Source organism: Sciurus carolinensis, chromosome 11 (genome assembly GCF_902686445.1).
Source record: "Sciurus carolinensis chromosome 11, mSciCar1.2, whole genome shotgun sequence".
Classification (NCBI taxonomy): Eukaryota; Metazoa; Chordata; class Mammalia; order Rodentia; family Sciuridae; genus Sciurus; species Sciurus carolinensis.
The window spans coordinates 104,143,100-104,161,246 of NC_062223.1; positions in this window are offsets into that span (position 1 = coordinate 104,143,100).

Genomic DNA, 18,147 nt, shown 5'->3' on the forward strand with positions numbered 1-18,147 from the left:
TAACAGTGTGAACTCTGTCAGCTTAATTACCCCCTGTAACAGACACAACAAATTAACCTTCATTGTTATCATTCCCCAGCAATCCTATTCCTTCTCACAGCACGTTGCTCCATCTAATCCTTTAAAAAATGTGGACCTGGGCAACATAGGGTACCCCAAATTCAACCTGGACCAAAGGTGTTGATTTTCTGGTCTTTGTCCCTGCAGTACAGCCATTATCACTCCTCAGCCCTGAACCTCAAGTAGGGCAGAAATGGGATGAGGCTGAGCTGGTGCCCAGAACTGTCAGAGCACCATTTTCAGCTCCTGTGGGATCCTGGTTCCTCTAGGCATGGACTTCTGCAGACACAGAAGGCTACTGAGCTGAAATCATTCCATCCAGGTATTTTATGTACGCTCCAACCAGCAGGGCTCACTTTCTTAGGCACAACATTGAACTTTTCCCATCAGCTCTGTGGTGAGTGGGGAAAGGGATATAAGGAAAACTGAAAGGAAACTTCTGGAAGACTTTTTTTTCTCTTCATAGCCTCAAGCTCTTTTCTTGCTTGAGGCTCTCTTCTGGTATGTATCTACTTCTATTTTTCATATTTAAATATTCATCTATTATTCATTCATTCCTGCAGTTGGCCTGCATTGAAGGGAAGTCTACCAGCTGCCAGGCACCAAGATAAATGAAAATATCTAAGAATCAGGTAGGACAGAACTTGTGTCCTCAAGGGTTCAAAGACCTAAGAAAAAGCCTGGCAGAAAAAGCATAGAAACTGTTTTGCATAGATGGCCTTAAATACTCAAGTGAGAAATTAGTGCTTCTGTTGAAGCACAAAGTCCCTGGTGACCTTTGAACTGATTGATCGATGATGGATTCTTGGACCATCTCTTAAAGAAGAACACTTGTTTTAGTCAGCTATTTCACTGCTGTGACTAAAAGATCTGACCAGAACTATTGTAGAGGAGGAAAATTTTTATTCGAGGGCTCACAGTTTCAGAGGTCTTAATCCATCGATAGCTGGCTCCATTCCTCAGGACTTGAGGTGAGGCTGAACATCCTGGTGGAAGAGTGTGGCAGAGGGAAGCAGCTCACATGATAATCAGAAAGCAGATAAGGGCTCCACTCTCCAGGTACAAAATATATACCTCATAGCCATACCCCCAATGAACCACTCCCTCCAACCATACCTCACCTGCCTCCAGATACCACTCAGTTAATCCCAGCAGGGATTATCTCACTGATTAGGTTAAGATTCTCACAAACTAATCATTTCTCCTCTGAACCTTCTCGCACTGTCTCACATGTGAACTTTTGGGGGACACCTCACGACCAAACCAGAACAGTACTCTTTAGTCATGGGTAGGCTGGGTTGGAGCTAGATGAGCCAGGGGACAGTGAGTGGTGAGGAGAAGTGATGAGATGGTGGCGACAGGACCCGTGCCAGGACACAGTACTCAAGTTATGCTCATGGTTCAGCATTTCCAACCTGAGGAGCCTGAGGTGCAGAGGAGGCAAGGAGGTAAAGGCAGAGCTACACAAATGCTTCTTGATAACATCAAAGGGCTTGCGCTCCCCACCTTGAATGACATTGCATCTTAAGAGTCTCCTTTAATGTTATTAATCCTGGTTAATACTACACTCCGCCATTGGACATTAAAAAAAAGTGAAACGTAGTTCAATGGCTTAGATTTATTTACTGCTTAAGTTTTGCCAGAGTTTCTTCACATTAATTTTTGTTGTTGCCTTAGACCTTTCACCCTTGAATTGCATGCACATTTGCTCCTATCTTACCTGTCCAGGCTGTGCAGCCCCTAATTCCATGCTGCAGTCACTTACTGACCCTCAACTTCATTTTCCTGAGCCATGTTGAAAGCCGTCACTTATTTTCATGTCATTCTCTTGGTTCAGGATAATGTGTGCCAATTGGATTTCCAGTAGAGGTTGGTGGATCTGCCCTTGTCCCTGAGCTCCTTTTATACTGTCCTTTCTGTGATCACAAGTATGTGGGGTAAGCCTGGTCAGACAGCACCCGTGATTCCCCTAATTCACAGAGCATAACTCTTGCCTGGGTGGACCACCATGTGATTTGCAGCTGAAGTAGGTAGCCCCTTCACAATGCAATCTGAGGGGCAATAAAAGGTCTCTATATCCCCAAATCTTCCGCACGACCTCTAAATGAGAACCTTATTTGTTATTTCATTTATTAATACACTCAACAAGTATTTATCTCCTTCCAGGCTGATACTTATTCATTTCCACCATGGCAGTTATTAAACCATACAAATACTTCCTTGCTGGTTTGTAAACAGCCATTGCCTAGAATCCTCCTGAGTACCCATCTTTTTCTTCAGAAAGCTCCAAAGGCCTTATTCCCTCCTTTGGGATGGGACCCTACTCCAGTACCCTCTTACCTCTCTGGAATTCTGCTTAAAGTCTTAGCCCTGGACCAGCCTACAGTCAGCATATATTCCAACTGATTGGTGCTCATACTGTACCTTCTGTTAAATATTTCATAGGGCATCCCTGATTTTACCCCCTATCAGGTACAAAGTGATATGCCAGAACCTTTGAAAGAACTAGACTATGATCTTGTCTTTGAGTAGTTTCCAGTTCCCATGGAGTATTTAAAAAAGTGTGTCAGTTACTGGTATGTATATAAGGAAGGTATGGTAGGCTAAATAATGACCCCTCCGAAGTTATGTTTCTCAGAAAGTTCTATAGGCAACAGGGGAGGAAGAATTTAATTCTCTTAGAAGCAACCCCCCCAAAAAAAATCTTCAGAGGGATGGTGGCAATGGTGCAGAGTCTAATTCCCAAAGTCTGTAAATGTTTCCCCAAATGGCAAAGCCTTTGAGATGTGATTGACTTAAGCTAGATTATCCTAGATTACCAAGGTGGGCTCTGTACACCATTGTGTCTCTATAAGTTAGAGGCAGAGAGAGATCACCAACAGGCAGAGAAAGAGGAGGAGGTATGACCACAGAGATTGTAGTGATAAAACTATAAGCCAAGGAATACTGGGAGCTATCAGAAGCTGGAAGGGGCAAAAATGCATTCTCCGGGAATCTCTATTGGGATGTGGCCCTGCCAACACCTTGGCTTTGAATTAGTGGCACTGAAATTGAACTTCTGGCCTCAAGAGCCGTGAGAGAATAAATTCCTATTGTTTTAAGCTTGTGGCAATTTGTACCACAGGAAATTCATGAAGATTGAGTGCTGTCAGAAAGACAGAAGATTCCATGGGCAGTAGGGGAGGGAGACTTTAGTTCTGGAAGCATGGAAATTTTTTTCTGAAAGTTGGTTGTAAGCATGCAGGGCTCTGAAGAATGAGTAAGAATTGGGCACACAGAGATGTCTGACCAGAGAGAGAGGTGAGGAATGATGTGGTCCTTCCATTTGCCTGGAAGGCAGCTTGTATAGGCAAGAGGAAGACCTTAGGGGGTGGTGGGGCCATATTCAAGAGAGGGTAGGAGCCCTGTGTCTAGAGGTTAAAAACCCAGGTCTGCATTCCTGTGCTAAGCAGACATGCAGATCTGTGGACTGGACTCAAACTAATTTTTTTTAACCTTGGGTGGATAAAGGAGATGTTGGTTGACTAGGTTTACACAGGAGTTTGAAGGAAGAACATAGATAGCCGTGAGTGACAGGCTGAGCAGTTTGATTTGATTGTAGATGATGGTGAAATTAATTAGTTGGAGACTGAAGCAAAAAGAACTGAGCTTCAAGGGAGTCACTTCCTTGACCTAGACAAACATATAGGTGTGTAACTGCAAGAAGGTCACTTTAAAAGAGTACATATAGGCTGTAAAAGAGAGAGACTGTGGGAAAGAAAGCTTTTCATTCAAACACACTCATTTAATGACTACCGAAGAGTCACTTTGAAAGGCTGGGTCTAGGAGCAAGTAAGAGTTGCCTAGTGTCTGTGAAGCAGAGGCGGGGTCTCAGCAGATACAGTTCTTTGTGGTGAGGGTAGACAAGGCCTTGGGGAGGAAAGGTTGCCATAATAAAATACTGATGATAAATTTCAGCAAAAGAAATTTGTTACTGGAGGGCGGGTGCCACAGACCACTCAGAGCCTCATAAACACCTTGAAATACTCACCTGAGCTAAGCTCCAGAGACTCCATCCTTGGAATTCACTTGTCCTTGGAATTCACACTTGTCCAAGGCTAGGAGAAGTTTATCTCAGATGATTGGAAATTTATATGTTTGTTTTTATTTTCCAAAACAATTAGAAGAGAAATGGAGCTAACTCCACCTATCTAGGTAAATTTTAACATTGATTCTAGAGTTCTATCTTAAAAATTATACATCACCATCACCCAAGTGATTAAAATCAGCAGAAACACATATGGCGTCTTTCTCACCCACTTCAGATTGCAATTATTATTATTATTAGTTAAATTTGGAAGTTCTCTTAGAACTCAAAATTGACTTTTAATTGTCAAACTGTTTCCAACTCACTCACATCCCCTAAGGATTTCTGCACACTTCTAGTTTATTTAGATGTCTTCCAGTACATGAAGCGACCGTAATGCAGAATGTACTTGGCTTCAGAGCAGCTTCAATAACATTGTCAAGGTAAACCAAAGCTCTTAAAAAGAGTTGTCATGAGGTCTTGGCCTGATGTCTGTGATGTTCACAGTTACCCAGAAATTACTTGGAAGTTATAGTTGAAGGTTTGATTTGCAAGTAGGTTCCTAAAATCATGTGTACACAAAATTGCCCATGGTGTTCTTTAATACTGTGCTGATCAATAAGTAATACTGACTAGTAAATACATGTTTTACTGCATAGCATAGAATCAAGTCAGAATGTGCAAAATATGTTTCTGTAGTATCACTATGGTTAAAAGAAGGAAGAAGAAGGATGGACTGATAAGACACCCAACCATGAGAACAAAGACAGGGATGGGTGAACAGATTGGCACTGTCATGTCTTCATGTCTTTGCAGACACCACAAACAGTCCCACTTCCAGGCTGTGGTGTTAGAAAAACTCTTTCCCCTTTGCATACTCTGTTTGATATTCCATTAGAAATATGCAAAGAGTAGAAATGTGGAGAAGATAAGATATGAGAAGTCATCTTATCAGAGAGGCCTTATCTGACCATTCTATACCAAATCAGCCATTCCATTTGTCTTCATTAATCGAGATGATTAATAACAAAAAAGTGCATGTTTGTAGAATGAATAAGTGATCTTTTCTAAAAGCATAATTCAAATTAGCATGCATTGGCCAAGATAATACCAATTTCTAAGTATCCCAAATTCAAATTTAGTATACTTTCAACTTGTTCATTTACATATACCTCCATTTATTCAATGATTCAATGAGTATTTATTAAAATCCACTTTGTCCCAGGCATTGTTCTCAACAGACAGAATACAATGGAAAAAAAAAAAAAACAAAAAAAAAAAACAAGCAAAAATCCCAAGATCCCTGCCCTTCTGAAACTAACATTTAATGAGGAAGACAGAAAACAAACAAGCAAACAGAGAAGTTAATTATGTATTGCCAAGCAGTGGAGTTATTAAAAGAAGATAAATCAGAGTAAGGGTGTACAGGTTGCTTGTCTGTTGGGTCCAAATATCTGTCTGGGGGTACAGGCAGCAACTGTCTGTCTAGGGCACAGAATGTGTTTCAGGATTATACAAGGAGATATTTGCAAGAAGAGTATTCCAGACAGAAAGAGCAAACATGAAAGCATGGTCCTTTTGATTAGAGCAGTGTGACATGGGGGGAAATGATAGACAAGACTGAAGAGAGCCAGATGGTGGGGGCAGGGTTAGTAGGTCATGGTAAAGACGATTTTATTCTGAGAGACAGGAAAACATTGGAAGGTTTGAACAAGAGTGAGGTGATCTGATTCACAATTATAAAAGATCACTCAGGATCAAGATGGGCATAAACTTTTGCAAGAGAAGCAGTGAGACCGGTTAGGAGGCAATGAGACCAGTTAAGAGGCAATAGACCAGTTAGGAGGCAAGCACTTCTCAGCAGAGATGATGGTGGCTTTGAGTAGGGTGGCAGGAGTGGAGATGGTGAAGTGACTGGGCATAGACTATTTCTTGAAGGCAGTACCAATAGAACTTTCTGTTGGTTGGTTTGTGAATATGAGAGAAAGGAAGAAATAAAAATAAAATGATTCCTAAATTTTTGCACCTAAGGAACTAACTGACTGGTATTCAACTAATGAGTTGAAAGACTTGGGTAAGTGCAAGGGAAGGGTGAAGTTAGATATCAATCGTTCCATTTTTGCTATGCTGTATTTGAGATGTCAATGAATATCCAGGTGAAAGGTCGAATAAACAATTGGAAACACAATGTCAGAGCCTTCATTAATGAGATTAATAATCTCAACAAGCTTCAAATATGGTTGTTCTTAAATTGTGCTTAACTGCATTTTAAATCCTATATCTGGAATTGTGAACCTCTTCAGTGTACTCCAAATGCCTACTGAAAATATAGGGTCATTTATATATTTTAATCTTAAGTTCTACTGGGTCCTGTTTTGCATCATGTACCCTATAGCAACTATGTGCCTTTCCTATACTTCACAGCTTTGCTTTTAGTTTTGAGTAACCCTCAGCTGCACTTATCAAGTTAGATGCTTCTTTCAGCATATCTCAGCTGCCATCTTCCTCATTTAGCATATTCTTATGATCTCAACTATTCCACAATTGCTCATTTTTAAATTCCTAACAAGCATTACTTTTATCTGTCCAGTATCCCTCTTGTTTTTATTAGTATTTCATCTTCCCAAATGCTTTGCCTTTGAAATTTCACCAAATGGTTGCACTGTAGCATTGCCTACCACCAGGTCCTATGTCATTTTATAATACTCATACCTATATCCATGCATATGTATGTATATTAACCCACTGGAAGACTTCTTCAGTCACCTGGAGCCCTTAAATGGCTTTCCCAACAGATTCCAGTTCATAAATGGCTGTTACCCATGCTTACTGTTCACCAAATACTGCATAACCCTTTACTTATATCATCTCATTTAAACCTCATGGTTCCATTTAATTCATTTGAATACCCTGAGGACAGCCTATAATAAAAGTATTATATTGATAAAACAATATAAAATTATCTTGCAGATTGATTGCATGAGCAAATGCATCATCTGGAGCCCGCCAAATGGCAAACAGTTTTCATGCAAATTTTTAGAAATGTTTATCTATTAGAAATTTGCTATCTGGTCAGGCATGGTGGTGCCTGCTTGGAATCCCAGCAGCACAGGGGGCTGAGGCAGGAGGATCATAAGTTCAAAGCCAGTCTAGCAACTTAGCGAGGCCCTAAGCAATTTAGCAATACCCTGTCTCAAAATAAAATATAAAAGGGCTTGGGATGTGGGTCAGTGGTTGAGTGCATCTGGGTTCAATTCTTGGTACCAAAAACAAAAACAAAAACCTGAAAGAAAGAAATTTGGTATCTGTAGTTGAATGTGTAGTTGAAGTTATTAGGAAATAAGAAAGAAATAACTCATAGTTTTAGAAAATTTTCATAGGTTGCCCTTGTTGAAAAGCACAGTGGAAGTCACATATTTATGGAGTTTCAGTTTGTAGTCATTTTAAAATTGAGAAATTTTGGCTGTATTCTTTTAGCCTTTCCTCGATTGAACAACAGTTTGGCCAGGTGAATATTAAGTTTGTTTTTACTTTACACTGTACATTTAAACTTTAACCTGTACTTGTGCCTTTAGAGTACTGTGGTATTTACAAAGTGTTTTGTATCATTAATTATTTCATATCATCTCATTTTCCTAAGATTTTGGCATTACTTTCTTAGTTTACCTAGAGAGAACTGAGTATCAAAAAGATCACCTGTGTCCACCCACAGTGCCATAGCTTGCAAGTCAGCACAGAGCTCAGTGATCCCTGATTCCCAGTCCAGTTTTTCCTGTACCATAGCTGTCCTTGTGTGCACCAAATGGGTGGGAGCCAATATATTTATGTAGAATTTAAGTTTACAGTTAAAAATGTGCTCCTATATTTACATTTTAAATAATTTTTTAAAAGCCCATTCATGAACCTGGTTAAAGAAAATCCCATTTCAAACGATGTACAGTGACAAAAATCTCCTTTCCTCACCTGACCCACTAACTTATCTTTCCAGGAGCGACTATGTCGGTACTAGTTCTTTGTTTTTCCATAATGGGTTGGTGCTTCTGAACTGAAACCCATACAGTATATTTTATCTTAAACTTTACATCTTGGGATTTATTGGTTTATTGGTTGTACAGCACTCAACAGGTCAGTCAGCTCTGCAAGGTTTGTTTTAAAAAGAAAATAGTTTTCCTTCCCCCATTGTTTACCTCTTCCCTGGGGCAACCACTTTCTTCTCTTTCAGCTGATTTTGTTTCTTAAAAACATGTCTTTGTTTTGCTGCTTCATTTCCCTAACACCTTTTCTTTTCCCTTGAGTTAATGATTTTTTTTTTGTCATTTTTTATTTTTCTACACACTAGTTACTCATCCAACCTGAAACTGTTTGCCAAGTGTCTAAATCTCTCATGATGTTCAGAGATGTCAGGCTTTCTGTGAAATTTTCCATTCCAAAAGAGTCTTTCCTTTCCTGCTTCAATGTGATCTGGTTTTTCTCTGGACTTCAGGCTCAACTATCATTCTGGGACTTGTCTTTGTACTAATCCAGAAGATTCTTTGCCTTCTTGCCTATGTGGCGTTTCCTCTTTCTTATATCCTAAGTTTTCCTCCTCATAGTCGTTATCTTTTATTTTCTGAGATTGAGGATATTCTCTGTTAAACTTGATGAGAAAGGATTCAGGAAGGCAAATTTTTTTGAGACTTTCCATTCCTTAAAAATTCTGTATTCCATTCTTCAACATGATTAAAAATTTGGCTATAGTATTCTAGGTTAGAAATTTCTTTCAAAATTTGAAGCCATCTCTCTGGTGCTTTTTAGTGTCTGGAGTGCTAAGTCTGAAATCATGCTGATTTCTGATCTTTTACATACGGTCCATGTTTTCCTCTTTGAAAAGCGTAAAATTCTTTTTTTTTTCCCCTTGATGTTTGAGAACTTTATAATGATATATCTCAGTATGAATTTATGTTTATCCATGGATCTGGACAAACAACAGATTCTTTCAATCTGTCATTTAGTTTGGAAAAAAATCCTCCTCAAATTTTTGTTTTACATAAACTGAAAGTTTTTATTTTATTATTTTTCTCTTTTGATATTATTCTTCCCTTTGCTGTCACTGTAGTGTGGTCTTAGAAGGGAAATTGAATGCTGTATTCAATCTGCTTTCTTTATCCCAAAGTTGCAATTCTGCTTTTACATTTTTTTCTCTGTGGTAATAAAATCTTTTCTGTGGATAAACAATTCAAATGTAATTTGACAAATGTCATGCCTACTTACATCATTGCTCTGTTTTACAATTTCCTGTGAAGAACAAAATTTGATATTTAAAGATGGAAGTTTGAAGCAGCATTAGCATACTGATAGTTAGAAAGATGACTCAAGAATGCCCACTGCTTACCTTGGTTTAACCATCCCTCCTCCATAAGGAAACAAAAGTGTGCACGGGAAAGAAAAAAGGTGAAGATAAAATTTTATTAATTATTGAGGACTTAATGCTGGATCTTGAAGTTTAGCTTTAATAAGAGAGACTGGAATACAAGGAAGACTAGATCTTCCTTATTTAACTAGAACAAACTATCTATAAGCAAAGAAGAACATGGTTCTCTTTTTTATTAATTACAAGATGACACGGAAATCTGAGATTCCATCATTCACTGACAGAGGGACATATCCTGAACACATATGCAGCAGCACGAAAAGGAACAAGATAGATAAACCTCAAGAGAGGAAGTTTGCTAGGACCTAAAGCATAGCTAGCTATGAAAATAGTCTCAAGAGAGGAGCTTTGTGGGTGCACAACAAAGAATGAATGGAAAGGTGACAAAGTTGCTTCTGGTATCCCTGGCTACCATTTGTGCCACTTTGCATTCTTGAAAGAGACAGAGAATAGAGAAATGTTTTAATACCTCATTTTGTTCAAATAAGAATGACTCTCTCATAGGCAGAAGCCATTCCTAGCAATATCACCTACTTCAACTTGCCAAAGCCTGATAGTGACTCACATATCCACATCATAGTTGGTGGCTGGGAGCCCAGGCCTTTGATTTTTGTCCCTAGATGCCAACATTGCAATCACTATTATGACCCAGTAAATTTGCATTCTGAGTCTTTCTAACCCTCTTTCTACCCAGTTATCTCTTTCTACTCTATTTCTTCCTTCAAACCTTATGCAACTCAATCAATCAGTCAGGGGCAAATAACATTAGGTATGAATAAACTTAATGCATATAGCTATCATGGAAATATTTATGTTTAAAAGGTGAACTCAAGAAGAAGAAGGAAAGAAAGAAGAAAGAAGGAAAGCAAGTCAGCAAGTATTCAGTACCTACTATGTACCAGGAGCTGACACCTTGGTTTCATTTATTTCTCCAATTACCCTGGTAACATTGGTGTAAAATGGCCATTTTTGTGAGTGAGGTAATTTACCACCTGGCAAGGATCAAGTGACTTGATTGAGAACACATAGTGAACAAGTTTTGGGAGTGACAGATGAATACCCAGGCCTGTCAGATTCCTCCCATTTCAGAGGGACAGTGCCACGGTGGGGCACTCTTTTCCTTTATATCCTCCCACAAGGAATTCCTACTCTTGGTACTTATGTGGGTTTTCTTTTTAAAAATACTAAGCAACTGTGAGGAAATTACTAGGCCAATATCCAAAGGAATCCCAACAGACATTTTATAGAAAAACCAAAGTAATTACCTAAATAGGAAAGTTTTCCATTCTCAAATAATTATGTATTTATAAGCATCTACATTTAATTAGCTTCAATGTTAAACTAAAGTGTATTTTATTATTTATTGTAGTTGCTGAGTAAAATTGTATGATTCCTCTTCCTAATTAACTTTTTCCCTTAAGAAATCTTGAAATTTATCTTGACACTTAAATTGCTAAGCCAGCTAGAAAATATTAATGGCTGGAACTGCTTTCTCTCTTAAACACACTCACCTCTGGACAGGTTGCTGAACTTAAAAAACAAAGTGCATGAATATATTCTCACAGTGACAGTGAACCTAGCCAAATTTTTATTCAGCTGGAGTTTCTGGTGTGTGGTGTATAAAGGAATGTGAGAGGACTTGAGCTGAGCTGTCCCTGACTTTTTGCAGCTTGATTGATTTGCCTTCAGGCACCAATTATGCTTCAATCACCTCACTTTATTCTTTTAAAATGATCCAATCTCCCCCTTTAGGAAAACTTGCCCAATTCACCTTGCAAACAAAATAGCCCAGCATTCTCCAAGATGTAGAAACCTAGACAGAAGAACATATGCTGTGCTTCTCTCTTCTTTAAGAAGCTTAAGTGAGTACACCCAGGAGCATAGGTACATAGTAGGTTCTCAATGTCTTTCTTTATTCTTTTCTTCTGAAAGTTCACTACAGAGAGGTAATGTGGCTATTTCTCATAATGTCACTGCTATATTATCAGGCTTCAAAAAATCCATCAATATTTCTGTAATTTTTGAAGCTTGAGCCACTATTTTAGAAAACCCCCAAATGTCTCTAAGCATACAGAAATGCATTTCTTTCTCCTCTACTAGTTCTAAAGTGAGTAGTCCAAGTTGGTAGGGAGGTTCTCTTCCTTGAAGTTATCCTGGGATCCAGGTTCTCTTAAACATACTGTTGAGCCAACCCCCGGAGCATTTTGAGATTGCTCTACCAATCCTGAAGGCATGGGTGAAGCTGGTGGAGCTGAAGAGTAGGTGAAAGAGCATATGAAGAAGCACAAAAATATTTGATATCCTTTGGCTCACAGTCCTTTGGCAAGAATTTAGTTAAAGTTGATAATTAACTGAACAGGAGAGTGAGAAATTGTCAACTGCTTGGGCAACTACGTGCCTGGCTTCAATGAAAGAAACATAAAATGGATCTGTATACAGTTAGAAATCTCAGCTCCATAATCTTCATAATTTGTTTCCATTTCTACTAAGTGACTCATTCTTTGGTACTAGGCATCATGTTAGCCCATGATAGGGGATTGTTTTAAGATTATCATAGGCTAGCCTCTGCTTAGTGAAAATATTTAGCAATTTACTTTAAGGGAGATAGCCCTGCTAACTTTGTTGTGTGGCTAAATCTAATGCCAAGCATAACCTTTAAGTATATAGAAGTGGATAGATGAGTGTAAAAATGTCTCCAAGGCATGTACTTGAATGTAGAGAGGGGCCTTTCTAGAATTAATTCTAAGGCAGGAAGAACTGGAGTGAGAGTTGCCAAGGTTAGGATTGGATCTCACAACGGGAAGGAAAGAACCACTGTGGAGACAGGCAGAAAACCTGTGGGGACCCGGAAGCCAAGCATGACACAGGAGGAATGCCTCTCTGGGATATTTCAGGCTAAAGTGAGGGTCAGGGATACATGATTCATTTTCCTCTGATCAAGGACTTCACTGGTACAGGAGAGGGAGATCCAGGGCAGAAACAGGAGGGTGGTGATTGATGGTTCTACTGTCAAAAAGAATTCTACAAAAAAGGAGAGGAAAACAGGCTAGAAAGATTTTGCCAAAGAACATTGCCATGGGAGTCAAAATTATTCAAATGAGAAGAAAAATGGACGCCACATCATTGAGACAAAATGGTTTACTGGTGGAAAAATTGGTGGAGGACATCCACGGTGAGGTCGGTCAGTGTGATTGGGTGTCTGTGTTTGCTCCTTGGCGCTGACTGAAGTTGGGCTCCCACATTCCCATAGATATTGGGAGATAGGAGCCCTGCCTTCTTGATGATTACATTTCAAAGGGATGATTCCCAGGTCCTCAGTTTTCTTAGTGTGCTGCGGGCAGGATGACTGGGACCCAAAGTACACGTCAAAGGGGCAGAGAAAGAATATACAATTAAAAGTTTTCTAAACTAAATTCTGTAAGAAAAGGAACTCAGGCGCTTACACAATCTGAGAGACTGCTGTCTAAAGCTTAGTCAAGCTGAGGGGAATGTTGAGGTTGCTTTGGTGGCTTCCAGGTGGATCTGCTGCTCCCTTTCAGACAGAGCATCTTCCTGTGCACAGTTAGGTGCTGCACCTTGAGCTCAGATCTACTAAGATTCTACTGACAGACCCTACTAGCTGCTGTCTACCTGCCAGCAATTAATTGGTGGTGACCTCTTGGTGGGATTACCACAAACTCAACCCCTTTAATAACTGTGGAATTTTTACCTTTGTCCTTAAAAGATAGAGATGGGTCCTTAAAAGAGGAATTGTTTACATCTATTTAGAAAATTGAAACAGAAGTCTTCAGATATTAGCATTTTAATGGCTAAACAATTCGTTAATTTATTCACTTACATCTTCCAATACAGGTAGCTAAGTGGTGAGAGATATGCATATACTGCATATGTGTACGCATGTACACATAAGTTCTTTAAATTTTCCATAGGAATCTGTAAAACTGGTTTTATGTCAGTTTAAGAATATGTAAATTGTAAATATACATATTTTTATCCATTATGGATAAAAGTACTATTCTTTGCTATAGCTCATTTATTTCTTGGATAGTCTCAGTTGTCGGAAAGTTCTCCCCTATTCTAAATCAAGATATTCTTTTATATAATTTGTACCCCCTGAGCTTATCTTTGCCCTCTGAAATAAGAATAATTCTTTTACTTATGAGAACTAATCCTGTTGCATAAATGGGCTCTAGAATGATTGATAAAACGTACCCACAAGGACATGCAAGGGCCTAGAAAATATTTTTGTACCCAAAGAGGAAAACTGAGGCAGGTCCTATAAAAATAGGACTAAAGGGCTGGGGAGATAGCTCAGCCAGTAGAGTGCTTGCCTCGCAAGCACAAGGCCCTGAGTTCAATCCCCAGTACTGCAAAAAAAAAAAAAAAAAAAAAAAAAGAATAGGACTAAAATAAGGGTTCTTGGAAACTCCACTTTATTAGCTGGATGTTTCTACCATGACGCTTCAATAAAACCTTTCAGCTCACCAGGAGTGTATCCAGGCATGCAGAATCTTGAATCCGGAGTAAAGGAGGACCCTCCATTCACATGTAGGTGGAATGAAGGATCCCAGTGATAGATCAGGAATAGATTAGGAATGGGTGAGTTTAAACAAACTGCAATTCAAAGTCCTTGAAGATGATTGTTGAGCAAAGCTAGTCAGATCTACTAACTGTAATTTTGTAACTGAAGAGTTTAAAAATGAACTATTTCAAATGAGGAAAAAATTCAGGCCGTGGTCATGGTATTTTATTTCTAAATCAAAGAAGGCAAAAATAAAATCAATGAAGTAAGTTCTTCTGGATTCATCATTTATTCAGTCAGCTAGTTCAGTACACATCTGTTGAGTCCCTCTGGTGCAAAAGAATTATGCCCTACCCTAAGAGACATGAAGGTAAGGGAATCTTCTTACCCTTAAAGAGTTTAGGCTAGTCTGGTGTTTCCCAAATTTGAGGAGTAGAATTACCTAAGAAGTATCTTTAAAAATTCTATCTCAGGAAATTCTCTTAAAATGTTTGGGGTGGATCAGACATTTTGCATTTTTAATAGTCCCCAGGGTGATTCTTATGTAGTTCATGCATTTCTGGTCCATAGGATGGATTTGGATAGAACTGATCTCCAGGTGAACTGTGACACTCTAGGGTGATAGACTGAGCCAAGGGTCTCATTCCTGAATGCATGTGGGGAGTTAGTGAACTCAGCAGCAGACTTGGAACAAAAATGGGCTGGGAGATCATTGACTGGTCTCTAAAGGGGATGCAAAGACGATGGTCTGGAAGTCACTATGAGATTCTAGAACAGACCCCAAGATTGGCAAGTATGGTAATTGAAGCCACTGTGTGCGTTTGAGATGGCTGCAAGGATAGCATCATCATCAGGAGGAACCAGCTTCCTGAGAAGACAGGGAAAATGATTAGGAAGTACCAATGTGGGAATTACTTCGAAATAAAATTTTAAGGTGAGTGTCAAGAAGAAAGAGAGAGAAATGGGAATTAGCAGGCATAAGGTAGGCCAGCAGTGGTGGCCTGAGTGGACAGAGAATGAGTTTAGGAGAAAATCATTCTGGCTGTGGAACACTGAGCTGAGGGAGGAGAGTGTTTTCAGGCACAGAACATGATTCATCTGTACTTGTCTGAACTCTTTCTTTGCTACTACAGACTACAGGGCTATTTATGCAAGTTTTTCCTGGGGGAGGCCACCACTCTCCTTTGTAGCAACAGTAATGACACTTTCTTCAAGGAACTCTTGCTGTCTTATTTTTCAGTCCTTGCCTCATTATTCTTTCCATAGGTAGCAGGTGAGTGGGACTTCTATCCTTTCCCAGAAGTAGCAGTAGGATGTTCCACCCTATATCAACATCACAATTTATGGTTGATATTCATATCATGGCATGGTACAGTGGTTAAGGACATGGGGCTGGAGTCAGAGGCACAAGCTTGTATATGAGGTTACCACTTATAGTCACGTTTCCTAGATTAAGTTCCCTAACCTCACAGGGCCTCATGTGTGTCGGTGGTATTATGGAAGTGTCACTGGACCTACTTTTTGGTGGTTGTGAAGATTAAATGGCATGATGAAGGCAAAATGCTTAGCAAAGTACAATAGTGTCCTAAAACTGATAGCATGTCTCAGTTGTACAAGTATTATCTTATGCAATTACTTTACTGTTATCTAAATTAGCCTCATGATAACCCCAGGAGGTAGGCATGATAACTCTAATTTGTGGATCTCTACCAGCAGAGGCAGGAGACCTATATGAAAAAAGAAAGCATATGAGCAGATATATGTGTATTAAAACATCTTATTTCCTATTTTACTTCGGGTGAACTAAGGAACTTGGTTAAGGTCTCCAACAACTGCCTACCCCTGTTAACCCCTGTATATCTAGTTGATTCCTCACTCTCTCTATTTCCTAAGCCAGAATCCACTTTTACCTTCAGCTTGGAAAATGAGTCACAGTTCGAATCTGGTGTGTTGTCTGTATTATTTTTTACCCTCCCTCACAAAGTAAGAATGGCTTTCTCCACTTTTAAATACTTGAAGAAATCAAGAGATTATTTTGTGACATGAAATTTATATGAAATTCAAATTTCGGTGTTCATAAATCAGGTTTTATTAGAACACAGCCACACTCATTTGTGCACATATTGTCTATGGCTGCTTTTATGAGACAATAGCAGAGTTTGGCAGTTTTAACACATTGGTTAGTTGTAAAGCCTAAAATATACACCATCTGGACTTTGCTTTAAAAAAAAAAAGTTTGTCAGCCACTGTTCTAGGGGTGGGGCAGATAATAAATAGGTAATCAAATTAACAAGATAATTATGGATTCTGCTGAGGACCCTGAAGGAAATACATGGGGTGGTGAAATCTCCCACTTTGAATAGGGCAGGAAGGGAAGGGAAGCCCTGTGGAGTTAATAGTGGAGCCGAGTCCTGAAGGGTTATCACCTTCCAGGCATACAGAGAGCTGAGGAAAAGCATTCTAGGTAGAGGCAGTAACAGGTTGAGTGGCCAGAGGTGGAAAAGAACCTGGCATGTCCTCCAAATAGAACAAGCCAACATGGTGGGATCATCGTGAGTAGGCAGCAAAGAGCGTAAGTTGAGGGGGAGAGGTGGGCAGAAGAGATGGTGCTGGATATCCCAGATCTTGATAAAGAGTGTGAACTTTATTCTGAGAACAAATAAAAGCTATTAAGAACTTTTAAAGAAGAATGTGATGTGATCAGATCTACATACATTTTTGGTGGAAAGATTTCTCTGGTTGTGTGGAGAATGAATTTCAGGGAAGATAAGATTGGAAACAAGGAGATAAAATAGGACACTATTATAGTCCAGGCAAGAGGGGAAAGCAGTTTGGATTAAGGTAGATTTACTGCAGCTGGAGAAGTATACCTGTCTTGGAGATATATTTTGAAGGTAGCACCTATCCAGCTTAGAGATGGATTGGTCTCGGAGTTGAAGGAAAGGGAGACTTTAAGACTGTTTCTTAAGTTTCTAATTTCACCAACCAGGGGTATGGTGGTAGTCATTGCCCAGAATTAATTCATTCAATAAACACTTATTGAATACCTGCTACATTATAGTCACTAATATAGGATATAGGAAACAGTACTGAACATAACAAATGTGGTCAATAATCAAATAGACATAGTCCACAAAATGTCAGGCAATGATAAACACAGTGGAGAAAACAAAAGCAGAGGAAGAGGGAAAAAGAAAACTGGCATGAGGGTGGTTGTTGTCATTATTATTTTAAAATACTCAGGAAGGAATTTACTCCTAAGATGTAATTTCAACAATGACTAGAACTAAAGAAAGATGGAATTTAGTGAATTAACTATGCATATCTAGGGAAAAAGCATTCCAGGCAAGGGGAGCAGCATGGGCAAAGGCCCTGGGGCAGGGATGTGTTTGATATATTTGCGGGTCAGCAATGAGAGAAGATTATGTAAACAATGAGATGAGGGTGACAGAAAAATCACTGAAGGGCTCTGAGGGCCAGGGAAAGGTCAAACTTTCACTTACCATGAGATGAAATGCCACTGAAAGATTTGAGCCCTCAGGAATGACAAGGGCTAAAATACTTTATAAAAGAATTGCACTGGTTGGTACATGAGGAAAAATGCTAGGGCAGCAAGGGCAGGCACAGAGAGACCATTTAGAAAGACCTGGAGAGAAGCAGGATGAAATGGTCAGGGCTCTAGTTTAAACATGTTAATTTTAACACATTTATCAATTTTCTAGGTGGAAATGGTGAGTAGGTGATTGGATTATGAACTTGAAGAATGGAGAAAGAGTGTGCGTGAGAGATGGGTTTGAGGGATCCTGGACCTTAGGTAGTGTTGTTTACACCATGGGGTTGGTGAAATCACTGGGTAGAGAGTCAGATACAGAAGAGAAGAGATCTTAAGATTGGGCCCCAACACATGCCAGCAGTTAAAGGGGCGTGGGGGGGTGACCCAGCAAATGATACCAAGGAAGAACTGTGAGGTAGTGAGAACGGAGGTCATCTGATGTCCTGCAAGAGGCTTCCAGTGGACTGGAGGGGAGTAGAGGGGTTGTGGAGGAAAAAAATAGCCTAATCAGAGTGTTGTTGGTGAGGGAAATGCAT